Source organism: Talpa europaea, assembly GCF_964194135.1.
Source record: "Talpa europaea genome assembly, chromosome: X".
Taxonomy (NCBI): Eukaryota; Metazoa; Chordata; class Mammalia; order Eulipotyphla; family Talpidae; genus Talpa; species Talpa europaea.
In genome coordinates, this window is record NC_140081.1 from 68,328,049 (window position 1) to 68,339,206 (window position 11,158).

Below are 11,158 nucleotides of genomic sequence, written 5' to 3' on the forward strand. Positions count from 1 at the left end.
TTTGGGCAACACTTAGGTGCCTAGATTTTTGGTAGCACCTGGAAATCATTAGCTGTAGGCGTGGAAGAATGCAGGCTGGCCCCTTCATTGATAGGAACATGACAATTAAATAGTAGCAGCCCAAAGTTACGTTCAAATAACCTCACTGTCCTATCACACTGAACTCAAACTATTTCTCAGACCAGCTGTTTCCCACCATTCCTAAAAAGACAACATTTAATTTAGTCTGGCCTGATTATTATGCATAATCAGGGAGAAATAGAGGTTTAAACAGCTCAGCCCATTCACCGCAGTTATTAGTATAGTTCCTATTAGAGTCCAGAATTCAAATCTCTTGATTCCTTTTTTTCCTTCTACCTTAGTTTCTTTATTTGTTAACTGAAATAATGATAATTCCTTTCTCATAGAATTGGTGTTAAGCTTCAATGAGTGAAAACATTAAAGCGCTCAGTAACTATATTTATTCTCTCACTCATTTACTGGCTCACTTAACAATTTCTTTACTACCTACTGCGGATGCACACAGAACCGAGCTGGGCACTGCAGGTAAAGCAACAGAGTTAAAATAGGCCCCTTTCTTCAAAAAGTTCAGTGTTGTGGGCAAAGCAAGACATCGTGGATCTGTGTTAAATGTGTAAAACAATATGAGCTATAAGAGGGCAGGAGAAGACATAACTTCCAGCTAACTTTTCCTCTTATTGAAAGCACCTCAGTTTTCATCTCCTCCAGGAAGGAAGATAATTTCCTTCCTACCATCTCTCCTCATCCCACCCCTAATCTTTGCTGCCTGTCCTTCCTCACTCTCCCTAATGCCCTAGGCACGACACTCTTCATTCCTGCTCCATTCTGCAGGAAATGGTCAATTTCTCTGTGTCCTCCAGTAGACTGTCAGGGTTTTAAGAGCCCAAACCATGGCTTACTCATCTCTGAGACATCATACAAATACAATGTCTGGCCAATAGCAGGTGTTAGTTCTGTTGAATGGATGAGAATTTGCTGTCATGAAAAATTTACTAGAAAGAGAGTGATAAAACACGGGTTCTGGTCCCAGCCCTGCTACTAGCCCTAGCTCTCTGAGCTTCAGTTTCCTCATCTGTGATACATGAGGATCAAACCAAACGAGTTTGAAAGCATTCTCCCAGTCCTATCATGCTAATGTGGACTACATGGGGCTGAGCTGGGACTGCCCTCCTCTTCCCTACACTGACGGTGGGTTAAAAGTTGTCATAGAGGGCCTCCCTGATGGTGCATGGGGATAAGCACAGCCCTACGAAACAATCCGCAGCCTCTGCAGGACGCGTTCGATCCCCGGCCGGCCAGGGAGCAGCCCACAATGGCACAGCAGACCTCTCCTGTCACAGCAGTGTATTTCAGTGGATCTGCCTGTTCTGCTCCCCGCTCTGCCTCTGGTGAATCCTCTCACCACTCTCAGCACCTCTGGCCTGTACCTCAGTTTTTGTATGCACAAACAAATGATTCTTCTTTTATAAAGTTGTCATAGAAACTCTAGGCTCTCAGGAACATTGAGCTTTTTCTCTCCAAAACTCCTCCTATGCAAAGCCATCTTTCCAGATCATGTCAGCAGGACATGATCAATAAACACTACAATAAACACTGTAGTGTTGCTTGTGGTATGTATAGCTATGTGAAGACCTATGCCGCTATTTGTAATAGCAAGAAGCAAAACAATAGATATTCCAATACAACTTTACCTTCCTTCCCCTTTCTAGGAGGCCCACCTCAGAGCCCTTCCTCTATGGGCAGCTTCAGTTCAGAAGTTTCTATAGTTCACTTTTTGTGAAAGAACAAAGTATAGGAAAGTCATTCTCAGCCAGAGAAACCACAAACCTACCTTTGCTCATCCCTTCTCTGCAGCTTTCCTGCCTTTCCCATTCTTAATCCAACCTCTGGCTCATCTTTGCCCAGGCTCCAATGCCCTGGAGTCCTCGTTCCTGACCTTTTCACCCTTGACCCCATGAACTACCTTTCAGCCTTTCAATGCAGTGGCCCATTTATCAATATACATAAGTAACTCTTCGCGATCAGGGCCAAGGAATGGATCTCAGAAAGCTTCCTAGACAAGACATTTGAGCTGTGTCTTGAAGGAGAATAGGCATTTGCTCGGAATGGGTGGGGAATGAATAAGGAACCCTTAATCTGGCAGAGGTGCTAAAGTTATACAAAGTCAATGGGGCATAAAGCTCATCAACCTATATAGGGGCCCTGTAAGTAACTCAGGCTACCTAGGGCAACCTATATAGGGGCCCTGTAAGTAACTCAGGCTACCTAGGGCAACCTATATAGGGGCCCTGTAAGTAACTCAGGCTACCTAGGGCATAAAGAAAGTGTTAGAAATGATCCTGGAAAAGTGATCAGATGAGAGAGGTTTCAACTCAGTTGATTGGTTGGAGGACAGCGCTGTTGATTAGAATAGGGGACACAGGCTTGAGGGGAAAGTAATGAGACACACTGTGGATATGTTTGGTGCAAAAGGACTTCTTTTTAAAGATTTATTTATTTATGCATAGAAGAACTGGGGTACAGGCCAGAGGTGTGGGAGGAGGAAAGGATTCACCAGAGACAGAGTGGGGAACAGAACAGGCAGAATGACTGAAATACACTGCTGAGGGGAACAGTGGGGGAGACAGGAAAGGTCTGCTGTGCCATGTGGGTAGCTCCCTGGTGGGCCTGGGATCGAACTCATGCTGCAGAGGCTGCTGATAGCTTCCCAGTGCTGTGCTTGACCCCTTGCGCCACCAGGGAGGCCCCAAAAGGATTTCTTTCAAGTGCTATTAGATAAACATTACATGAAAGAAAGGCAAACACCTTCTAAGTAGCTTAATGAGAAGTCGCATGATTTGGTATGGCTCATAAAACTGAAGATTAAGTTAATATCAATTTCTTGATTTCTTAGTGAGAAGTCTATTGTATTTAGAAATCTTCATTAATTTAATAAGCAATTTAAGAAACCAAAGCTTTTATAGAACACAAGAGGGAAAAAATACATTTATCTTGACCTTATTAAGTTTCTCCTGTAGAGCTTTTTAGCTGAGTTGCATGAAATAAGTAGGCTAACCCTTCACTCTTTATTATAAAGTCTCTTTCCAGAGACTTAGAGCCAACTCAATTAGCTATGCTGATGGAAAGCAGAATAGCACAAGTAATTGAAAACTACAGATCATTCAAAGCTCCATGGGCGACTCCTAGGAAAAAATGCGGCCTCCTGTAGCTCTTTGGAACTCTGAGTTAACTTCACTAGCAGATACAAATGGTCAGGAGGAGGACTTCATGGAAAATTTATGTTCTAGAAAGTCTGAGTTTATAAGCAGGAGGTAAGACAAAACAGTGGAGGAAGTAATCACGTAACAACAACGAAGCATCAGATTAAAATGAAAAAGACTATCTGATGTTGGATTCTATGATAGAGCGAAGGGTGAAAACATGGAATAGTGAGTGAGTAACTAAGGCAGCAAGGAGAGAGCTACACACTGCTTTTTTTGAGTTACAACTAGACACAGTCACATGTTTTCACATAGTCCAAAGGATCTCTAGAGTGATCTGAAGCGAGGACAGTTATTTATTTGTCATTCAGCCCAAAACTCTAGAAGTTATATCTGTTTGCTCTTTTTCCCTCACACACAATACTTGGTACATTAGTATGCTCCGATGTAAAATATGTTCTGCAAAATACGTCCTGAATCCACCCACTTCTCTGTCTTCTTTGTTACCACCTACGTCCAGGCCACCATCACCCTCACATTTGGGTTTGTGCAGTCGTTTCCAACCAGTCTCCACTCTTACCCCACCCCACAGACTCTTTTCCACCTGTAGTCAGAGGACTCTGCAAAATTCCAGCCAGATCACGTAATTCCCTTGTTTAAAAACCGGCAATGTCTTCTCCCTGTTAAGAAAAAAAAATCTAAATTCACTAAAACTGCCTAAAAAACCTCTGTACTATTTTCTTTTTCTTTTTTTTTTTTAATAGAGGCATGTTTTATTTATTTATTTGTTTTGTTTGTTTGTTTGTTTTTGTTTATACATGCACTGGGTACAGTCAGAAGCGGGGGGGGGGGGGCGAGAGAATTCACCAGAGCCAGAGCGGGGAGCAGAGCAGGCAGAAAGACCGAAGCACACTGCTGAGGGGAGCAGCGGGCGGCAGGAGAGGTCTGCGCGCGATGTGGGACCCTCCCCAGGTGGCCGGGGAGCAGCCGGGGATCGAACCGGCGCCGCAGAGGTCGCCGGCAGCTCTGCAACCCAGCGCTCAACCACTGTGCCACCGGGGAGGCCCTGTACTATTTCTATCTACTTCTCCATCTTATCTCTTATCACCCTTTTCCTCATTATTAACCAGCAGCTACATTAGTCTTCTTTCTGTTCTTCAAATAAACCAAGGTCTCCCCATCTTCGGGGCCTCTACACTTGCCATTCTCTCTGCCTGCAGCCCCTATCCCTCACTTACTCTGTGATTCACCCACTGCCGCACTGTTTTTCTTCTTTTAACCGTTCTACTGTCACCTTCAAATCAGTAGCAAAGATTTTTTTCTCAGGCATTCATGATAGGTCTCTTAGCACTTAAAAATTGAGTTATAGCGCCTCCCCGGTAGCGCAGCGGTTGAGCGCTGGGTTGCGAAGCTGCCCGCAGCCTCTGCAGTGCCGGTTCGATCCCCGGCTGCTCCCCGGCCACCGGAGGAGGGTCCCGCATGGCGCGCAGACCTCTCCTGCCGCCCGCTGCTCCCCTCAGCAGTGTATTTCGTCAGTCTGCCTATTTCTGTTCCCCACTCTGGCTCTGGTGAATTCTCTCACCCTCCTGTGCTTCTGACTGTACCCTGTGCTTGTATAAATAAATAAATAAATCTTTAAAAAAAACTGAGCTATAATTCATACACAACAAAATTCACCCATTTTAAAGTGCTTCCAGCAACCCATACTCTGTAGCTCTGATTGCCCACCAACTCCTCCCCATTCCTAAGCAACCATGACTCTCCTGTGTGTGTCAATTGGCCTATTTTGGATATTTCATATAAACAGGGTCCAATAATATATAAACTTTTCTAAAAAAGATTTATTTATTCATACAAGAACTGGGGTACAGGCCAGAGGTGTGGGGGTGAGAGGATTCACCAGAGACAGAGTGGGGAACAGAACAGGTGGATGTACAGAAATACACTGCTGACGGGAGCAGCAGGTGAGACAGGAGAGGTCTGCTTCGCCATGTGGGTAGCTCCCTGGCCGGCCAGGGATCGAACTCGTGCTGTAGAGGCTGCGGATAGCTTTGTAGGTTGCGTCTTAACTGGTTGCGCCACCAGGGAGGCCCAATATATAAACTTTTGTGACCGACCTCTTGCGATGAATGGTTTTGAAGTTCATCCTTATCATAGGAGAACTTTAATCATTTTTACGGTTGGCTGTTATCCCATTGTAAAGATCTATCATCTTTTCTTTATCCTGTCATCAGTTAATGCACATTAGAAAGTTTCCATTTTCTAGCCATGATGAGTAATGCTGCCATAAATATCCACGTACAAGTTTTTGTGTGGACACAGGAGGATATGGGGGCATTACATTGCTTAGTCATAAGCAACTCCCTGTATAACTCTTTGATGACTGGCTTCTACTCAGGAGTCTGCTCAGATGTGACATCCTTTCAAAGCCTTCCCTGACCACTCCATCAAAAATAATCACCCTGGGGCCTCCCCGGTGGCGCAGCGGTTGAGCGCTGGGTTGTGAAGCTGCCCGCAGCCTCTGCAGCCCCTGTTCGATCCCCAACTGCTCCCTGGCCATCGGAGGAGGGTCCCGCATGGCATGCAGACCTCTCCTGCCGCCCGCTGCTCCCCCTAGCAGCGTACTTCAGTCCTTCTGTCTGCTCTGCTCCCCGCTCTGGCTCTGGTGAATTCTCTCACCCTCCCGCTCTTCTGACTGTACCCAGTGCCTGTATAAACAAACAAACAAACAAACAAACAAACAAACAAACAAATAAATAAATGAATGAATAAATAAATAAATAAATCTTTTAAAAAAATAGTACTTAAAAAAAAATAATAATAATCACCCTGGGCCTCCCCTGATGGCGCAGGCAGTTGAGGGCAGCGCTGGGAGGCTGTCCGCTGCCTCTGCGGTGCTGGTCGATCCTGGCCGGCCGGCGAGGGTCCCACATGGCACGGCAGACCTCTCGTCCCGCCTACTGCTCCCCTCATCAGTATATTTCGTCAGTCTGCCTGTTCTGTTCCCTGGTCTGTCTCTGGTGAATCATCTCACCCTCCCACGAATCTGGCCTGTACCCTGGTTCTTGTATGGATGAATAAATAAATCTTTAAAAAAAATTAACATTACATTTAAATAAAGTTCAAGTTAAAATTAAAAAAAAAAATTACCCCACCACTACCACCACGTTCCATTGCATTATCCCATTTGGCTTTTACATAGCCCTTACCACTCTCTAAAATAACGTTGCCTATTTTGTTAGTTTACTTGTTTTCCATCTGCATCTTCCTACTAGAACATTAACTCTGTAAGGACAGGGGCCTAGTTGGTCTTGCTCACTGCTGTTCCCTCAGCACCTTGCACAATGATCACCACACAGTGGGATTGCAGTTTGCATTTATTGAGTACTTGAATGAATTTATGGCAGAAATCTTTGTTTTTTTTCCCACTTCAGGGCCGATCCACAATTCCACTAATAACTATTTTAGTGTTTTTCTATTCCCTTAATAGTTCTTTGGAAAAAATAAAAACATACCCATTTAAATGATAAGAAGAAGTACCTGTAGCAAAGAATAGGGGGTGGTTTGGCTTAGATTTTACCTCTTACCACACCCCTGACTGCCCCAGGGATTCAGAAACAACACCATATCCCTTTTGTGACAGCTCCCTAAGATCGCAATGGATAAGGATGTTAAAAGAAAGAAAACTCTAGAAATGGGAACTGAGATACCCAACACTGCAGAGCTATTAAATGAGCCTATCTCCTTTGAACAATAAGTACTCTGTGAAATACCTGGCCTTCCTATCTTTAGATAAAAATGAAAACACATCTTGCAGTTTTGATATGTTTTTAAAATAGAAATCTTTCTAAGAACAACAGTATTAGTTCGTTATATTTTTATCTGGAAAATGACAGAGAAGTTGTGTGATAAACTGGTTTGACCCTGATAATCATCCATTTGCATAAAATAAATGGTACCAGTGTTGGTAGAGGAGAGAGCAGATTATATGAGGGTTTTTTCCGCTTGGGTCTTAATAGGAAAATGAGATGCAAGAGGTTTTCCTAACTTGCTTCAATTTGCCTTCATCTGCCCCTGTTTGAGAATGGAGACTTAAGAAAAAATCAAGATGCAAAACTGAATAGGTGTGAATTCTAAGAGGTTAGATCATTAACATTTTATAAGAATCTGAGCTGCCTGTCTAACATCTGCATGCTAATACCTTCCCAGCACGACTTTGCATTTCAAAGATGCTAAGAATCCCTTTTAGGAAATGTTCCTTGCTTGAAATTGCTGGTTGGATATTTTTATTTTTTAATTTTTTTATAGAGGCATGTTTTATTTATTTATTTATTTATTTGTTTGTTTGTTTGTTTTGTTTATACATGCACTGGGTACAGTCAGAAGTGCAGGAGGGTAAGAGAATTCACCAGTGCCAGAGCGGGGAGCAGAGCAGGCAGAAGGACCGAAGTACACTGCTGAGGGGAGCAGCGGGCGGCAGGAGAGGTCTGCGCGCCATGCGGGACCCTCCTCCGGTGGCCAGGGAGCAGCCGGGGATCGAACAGGGGCTGCAGAGGCTGCGGGCAGCTTCGCAACCCAGTGCTCAACCACTGCGCCACCGGGGAGGCCCTGGTTGGATATTTTTAAATATCCAGTGCAGGCTTGGTGGAGAATAGAGGCCTGGCAGAGGAAGTAGGGGCTGTGTCCCAGAGAGTCCTTCAGGATGAGTGATTCCCCCAAATCTAATCACCTCTTCAAAAGTTTCAAGTACATAGACCCAAAGAACACAAGAAAAGTAATCATAGGTATAAATGTAGATACATATGTCACCATTATTTCCTTTTGCAAGCATTCCTAGTAATTATAATAACACAACAAGCACTCTTGAGCAAAACATATTAAAGAAGGCTATATTCAGATCATCGTTTCTATGAAGTTTAAAATAATCCAAAACAACATTACATATTGTTGATGGATGCATGTATATGTAGTAAAAGTACAATAATGTGCATGATTTTTACAATAGCTAAGCTATGGAAACAAGCCAAATGCCCAAAAATAGATGACTGGATCAAGAAGATGTGGTCTATATACACCATGGGCTATTACTCAGCAATCAAAAAAGATGAACTCATGCCATTCACAGCAACATGGATGAAACTGGAAGGGATCATGCTCAGTGAAATAAGCCAGAAGGAAAAAGAAAAATATAGGATGGTTTCACTTAGAGGAGGAATGTAGAGGAAACAAATAAGGGATCAGGGGGGAAAAGCAATTATAACAAATTAAAAATCGAAATCAACAGGCAACTATAATTCAGAGACATTCTGCAGGGAAAGAGGAGGGAGAAGGATCAAAACAGGGGAGGGAAGAGCACAAGGGACTATGGTGATGGGACATGGGTGAATGTGGTAGGAATTTCACGGAGACTACTCCTGAGAGGAGAAAACATGCATTGTACAAAAATGAAGAATGATGTAAAATATATAAAAAATAAAAGTGCAATAGCATGCATGGGAATGAGAATCGTTGCATTCAGGACTTCTGCAGATAGTAGGAGAATGAGATTGGGAGAGAATACTAAAGCTATACTTGTATCTATCAGTTTTTTGGTAAATGATATTAAAATGTAACATTCACCAAAAAAGAGTTCCAAATTAAAAGGGCACAACTCAAGAAATGTTCACATAAAGTATATACCTGTGTAACCAGTGATGCATCTATAGTTTTGATTGGGTGGTGGATATATGAATGTTGGCTATATTGGCTATACTCTGCACATGCCTGAACTATTTAAATAGCATTTAAATATTTGAATGTTTTTTCACTATTTCTTAACTCCATAGGGCCACAAACAATAGACTACTAGGATTTCAAATTTCCTTTCAGTTGTACAAGCCTATGAAAATCCAGTGCAATAGGGCAAAATGAGGTTAAAGCCCTAACTTCTACAAGTTATAACATCATTTGTCATCTTGTGTCATTTTCATCTAAAGTATAATGCTAACCAGTAAACAATCATGTTGATTTGGATCTAATGCAAGGGAATTTAATGTATATGGGAGTAATGCTCCCCTTTTCCTTTTTTGACCACCTTTCAGATCAACCCCGAATTTCCACAGAGCTGAAAGGGGTCTGTTGCCTGTTGTCAGAGAATCCCTTTCTCTTCCACCAAGGGAAAGGAACTATGAATTTAGGAAAAGGGACTTTAACAACACGTTACTTCAACTTGGGTAGTGCTGGTGCTGCCCTCTTCTGGCAGAAGTCTCAATGTGCAGCTGACCAGTTGCTGCATTCTTTTCCTGTCATCAATCTAGGCCATTCCCTGTTTATAAAATAAAGTGTGCATGTTGAAATCTTGCCTGCATTTCCCCAAAAACAGAAGCACTGTTTCACATAGTGAAACAGATTCATTTCCTGAAGTCAGATTCATTCTCTGAAATCCGCCAAATATTCAAAACCTACCCATGTTGCTATGGGCTAAACGATATGATTCAGACAGAGCTCTTACCTCTAAGAGAGTGATTTATTTCGAAGGGGGTGATAAGACACTAGCATGAATGATTATGGGAGACAGACTTTTTGGAGTGACAGTTGGAGGGATATACACAGAGAGCAGTGAAGATGGAAAAGAGGAAAATAGAACATCTGGAAGGAGAGACCAAGGAAAGCCATAAGAAAGCAGTGGAGGGCCTCCCCGGTGGCGCAGCGGTTGAGCGCTGGGTTGCGAAGCTGCCCGCAGCCTCTGCAGTGCCGGTTCGATCCCCGGCTGCTCCCCGGCCACCGGAAGAGGGTCCCACATGGCGCGCAGACCTCTCCTACCGCCCGCTGCTCCCCTCAGCAGTGTGCCTCGGTCCCTCTGCCTGCTCTGCTCCCTGCTCTGGCTCTGGTGAATTCTCTCACCCTCCCGCACCTCTGACTGTACCCAGTGCTTGTACAAATAAAAAAATAAATCTTAAAAAAAAAATCTTCTTAAAAAAAAAAAAGAAAGCAGTGGAATTTAAGATGAACGATGGAGGTAAAAGGGATCGGATGTTTCAAAGAGTGGAGCAACAGCAGCAAAGGCATGGCAGTAAGCAAAGGCAAAGATCTCTCCAGTGGAACTGGAATATTTTACGTGCCTGAATAATCCAGACTGTGTGTGACAGCTGGAAGAGAAAACCTCCACCTCCAGCCCACTGTTTGGAGCCAGATATTGCCTCCTTTGGTTAAGTGGGGCTGGGTGAAGATTGGCAGCCTAGTGCATTGAAGGGTGTGGGTTGGTGGGGAAATAATCTGAGATGTAGAATGTCTGTAGATTTGGAGGAGAAGCGCTGGGTGTAGGACACATTCTGCCTCTCTTCCCTTTTCTCCTCTCCCCTACCTCTGGCCAGGCTTAGAAACTGCCACTGAAGCAGCAAGAAGGCAAAGGGGAAAACTTCAGCGGCAGCAGGATAAACAGAGTAGGATGACCCTGCCATCAACTGCTGGGATGGAGACAGGTGGTGCCGGTAGCAGTCATAGGGAGTTGAGAATAGCTGTAGAAGGCAGTGGTTGAAGGAGATTTCCCCCTGAATCCTTCCTCACTTTTTGAAAGTTGGGCTTGGTCATTACTGCCCTGCCAGACCTCATGCAGTGGACCTGCTGTGGGGGAGAAGTGGGGATGGATATGGGTCTCCTCCAGCCTTGCGATTAGAGTGGCAGTTCCTAGGGGGCAGGCACAGGTAGTTGGTTACTCATACATACATCAAAGAGACTCCCTGCCTCTTTCTTCCGCTTGAATGGGAGGAGACATTATGGCTACATTTGGAATATTCCTTGTATAGGAGGAGAGAACAGTCTACTGGAGAGGCTAAGGAGGCCTGCATTTCAAATTCAGTTTGATAGCAGTAACAACAGTGGTTGGAACAGCTACCATTTGTTGAGGAAATGGCTTGTGGCAGGCACAGAACATTCTTTATCTCTTTCCATCCTCATAG